The following is a 4,481-nucleotide window of genomic DNA, read 5'->3' as shown; positions in this document are numbered from 1 at the left end:
AATAATTTCTAATGCACCTTGCTTCCAATTAAAAGAGCAACAACCCAAGTTGATATTATTCGTGGCATAGTGTTACAGTCAGATATGCTTTTTTGTCTTCCATTAATCTTACTAATTTCAAACCCATCGTTTTTTTTTCCCTTTGTTTTTTAAGAGAAAAATGAGGCTTGACCCCTGCCCAACAACACAAGAAGGAACAAAAAAACTAAAAGGCTCAAGCAATAGAAGCAAAATATATCAACACGTTGAAGGAGGAAAAATCATGAACTACATCAAAAATTATGTTTGTAATAGGTAATTGTGACCTAAATTTAGCAAATATGATTGCTAATTATATAATTTTACGATTGACATTAGATAAAGAATAACCATCCAACTGTTGTAACATACCAATGATTTGATAAACAAACAAGAGACACAAATGTTTTGAAGTATAACCATCCAAAATTAAACTTACAAACCGTCTTAGAATTAGCTTAACTAAGAGAGTACACAAAGCAAAAAATAAACTACCATTATGATCACGAGCCACACTCCCACAAGTAGCCAATAACCCATGATGAATCATTGTACCATCCCCTTTTAGATTTAAATGTCCAATAATAGGAAGGGACTAATTGATGAACACTTTTCTATATGCCTGACACACCTATACGTGTAAGTCAATGTGCTTACATAACTCACCCTCCCAACAGTAGCATTCAATTGCCATATATCATCCACGTCATATTGAATCACCAAATCACTCAACATGGGAAATCCCATACTCTTTATTCTATAGTACACATGTACAAAGAAAAAACAATAACAAATAAAGGGTTAACTAGGACTGGACAACGGGCCGAGTAGGGCGGATTCGGGCCCAAAAACACCAACTGGCCTAATCCGCGGTTGAACATTACAAGCCCATTTTCGCTCAATATAAAAATCGGGTATCCGGGTTGCAGGTTAAACGGATTGCGGGTTAATCGGGTGGTTACATCCGGGTTGAATCATTGTTTGGGCCATTCAAATTTTTTTGGGCCATTCAATTTTTTTTGACCCAATAACATATTTATCAAAGTAACTATTTTTTTTTTAAATTTCTTAGCAAAGTAGTAGTTTATTATCCAATATAAGACCACTTTTGAGCCATTTAAAGATAAAATTTGTACTCATTTTTTTTAAATTGGGCTACTAACTTTCACATAATATACAATTATATTCCTATAATGCAACAACTTACAACTACAACAACTCAATTTACAACTACATTCACATAACATACAAATACAACAGCTTACAACTAAAAGTTTTCCACAATCCTTGTTTTTCAAATCCAACATATTACAGCTAAAAGTTTAACACAATCATTGTTTTTCAAGTCCAACATATTATAACAGCTTAATTTTTCAATAACTCAAGTACATTCACATAATACTAATATTAATACATTCACATATCATCTTAGTTTTTCACAGCAACAGATTATAACAGCTTAGTTTTTCAACAACAGATTAACACAACCTAGTTTTTCAACAACAGATTATCGCCTAGTTTTTCAACAACAAATTATCACAACCTAGTTCTTCAACAACAGATTGCCACAGCCTAGTTATTCAACAATAGATTATAATAGCTTAGTTTTTCAACTACATTCACATAACACTAAAGTCTAATATTAATACACACTTCTTGGAAAATATTGATAGTTTTAATTGACTCTATGACAATACAATTATGAATATATATTTCCAATTTGTTCCCACTGCCAACCTAAAAAATTAGAGCAAAAATTAGTATCCAATAACCAATGTAAAAATATGTTGTTGATGTGTACCATCGAAAAAATAATTCAATACCTGTTTGCAATCAAGATCAAAAAATTGCAGACTTGATAATGCCAAACTAAGAAATTCCATACTTGATAGCAGCCTAGTTTGAATAAAAAATAATGCAATCAACATTATTAGATCATTCATTTTGAATCAACAATAAGATCAAACTAAGAAATCAGGTTGACATACCAATATATGTTGTTCACAATAATATAAATTGTTGCAACTAACTTAGCTAATGTTAAATAAAGATTTAACACCAAGCAATCTGCAAGAACTCCTGCAACCTACAGAATCAATATTCATACTCAATACTTTAATTTTATTAAAAATAAAATTCTAATAGTTCACAATGGACTAAAGATAAAAGGTAACATACATATGATAAAACACTTGTTTTTCTATGACTTGCAGCAAAATCGGTCTCAGAATCTAATGCACCAGTTGTTGGAAAATAAAATGGTAATTATATAAGAATAACAAATTAATCTTATGTTCTTGCTTATCACAGAAATGCTAATATATGCTAACATATATCTATAACATGCAGTTTAGATTGCTAACAGAGTAACAGTTGTGTTGTAGCTACTTACAATTTTGGTTACTAACAATTTTTGGCAATTAAAATAACAATAAGATATAACAATAATAACTTACCAGGCATAACAACAGTTTATACAAATCCCAAAAACCTTGTGTTGATATTGTCATAGAGCCAAGTCAGAATTTGCCTTAAGATTGTGTGACTTCAAAAAATTCAAAAAAGTATAAATCTAAAAAGTTTGGCAAAATTAGTTAGTACTAACACAATATTGACAAAATCATTTCAAATTAGTAACAATAAAAAGGAATATTACATACAATAATTTTATTCAACCACAACTAGGTGGCTGTGATGATGAGCCACATGCAGTATTTGCATTTCCAACTGACATTCCTTGAAACTCTAAAATAATTAACGAAATAATAAACATTAAACTATATTATGAACATATAAATATATTAGAAAGTTCAAACAGTTAAAAGATACATAAATAATTTTACCTTTAATAATTTCTTCAGAAATATCAACATCTTCACTAAGATTTAAGTCTTTGAAACAAGTGAGTGAAGGTTTTAGCCAATTCGAAGTGCAAATTAATGCTTCAGCCATTTCTGGCTTTAAAGAGCTTCTAAAGGTTTCAATTACTCTCCCACCAGTACTAAAAGCACTTTCAGAAGCAACTGTAGACACCGGTATAGCCAAAATATCTTTGGCTATAAGAGATAAGATTGGGTACTGAGTTGCGTTACATTTCCACCAAGCAAGAATATCAAAATTTTCACTCATCTTCACACACTTACTATAATAATATCCCTCAAGCTCATTTTGTTGGTCAATTGAGTCTTTCTCTTTCAAATGGTCTTCAAAAGCTTGTGCTCTGGCCATTTGTGAATTATGGGCAGCAACAATAGAGGTTTCATCATGGGAAACACTGTCAATAGCCATGGGAGTTGGTTGTGGTAAATTATTTTTTTTGTCATGGACTTTTTTATACCATTTGTATATTTTAGTTAGATCTTCTTTAATTAATGTGATTAATTCAATAGCCACCTCTAATTTAGTTGCATACATATCTTGAAAGCACCACTCAACATATTTCAACTTATACCGTGGATCAAAAATTACCCCAAAATATAGCAACTTATTAATGTTTGCAATATTACCCCAATACTTATCATATTTTGCTAACATATCCTCAGCCACACTTGCAAAAATGGTGTTCAAATTCAAAGAGGCATTTTGCAGCTCACAATAGATTGTAGACAATTGGTGAAAAGCTGCATGTATACTTTCATGCTGTGAGGAGGAAAACGCTCTAGTTGCCTCATAAAATAACTTCAAAAAAGTTGCAAACGCCCTAGCTATATCCCAATCATAACTAGTTGGGGGACCAGCTTCTCCAAAGAAATCTTTATAACTTGACTCCTCAACCTCAAGCTTCCCAAAAGCTACTTGAAACTTCTCCGCAGCCTCAAGCATCAAGTAGGTTGAATTCCAACGAGTTAAAACATCAAGAGATAACAATTTTTTACAAGATATTCCAGCTAACTGAACACATTCCCTAAACTTGGCAGCCCTGTGAGGTGAAGATTTTACAAATCTAACAGCATTTCTAATGCTAGAGATTGCCAAAAAAATTTCTTTCAAGCCATCAGTTACAACTAAATTCAGAATATGAGCAGCACACCTCATGTGGAAGTGTTCCCCATCCCCCATCAAACCATCCATATTGTTTATCTTTTTTTTTCAAAAAAGCAACAGCTAGATCATTGGATGATGCATTATCAACGGTTATAGTTGACACATTTCGAATCCCTCAATCCTTTAAAACCTGTTCAATCTTCTTACCAACTGTGTCACCCTTATGATTTGGAATTACTGTGAAACTAATAATCCTTTTTTGATAATTCCAATCATTATCAACAAAGTGTGCCGTAAGGGTCAAGTAGTTAAGGTTTTGAATTGAAGTCCAACAATTTGTTGTAAGAGCTACCCTATTGCAATCAGACTTAAAAAAAGCTTTCAACCTTACTTTTTCCTCCATAAACAACTGAAAACTATCCCTAGCTACAGTTCGTCTAGACGGTATTGTAAATTGTGGCAGCAATGTTCTCAACATA

The 4,481-nt window shown here is 32.0% G+C and overlaps 1 pseudogene; it reads right to left on the bottom strand.

The window, feature by feature from the left end:
* Positions 1-471: 471 nt before the first annotated feature.
* LOC140918821 (zinc finger BED domain-containing protein RICESLEEPER 2-like) overlaps positions 472-4,481 on the bottom strand; it is a 6,244-nt pseudogene continuing 2,234 nt past the window's right edge.

This window comes from Cicer arietinum, chromosome 7 (genome assembly GCF_000331145.2).
Source record: "Cicer arietinum cultivar CDC Frontier isolate Library 1 chromosome 7, Cicar.CDCFrontier_v2.0, whole genome shotgun sequence".
Taxonomy (NCBI): Eukaryota; Viridiplantae; Streptophyta; class Magnoliopsida; order Fabales; family Fabaceae; genus Cicer; species Cicer arietinum.
The sequence above is the reverse complement of the archived record's forward strand: the minus strand, read 5'-3'. Positions and strand labels throughout refer to the sequence as shown.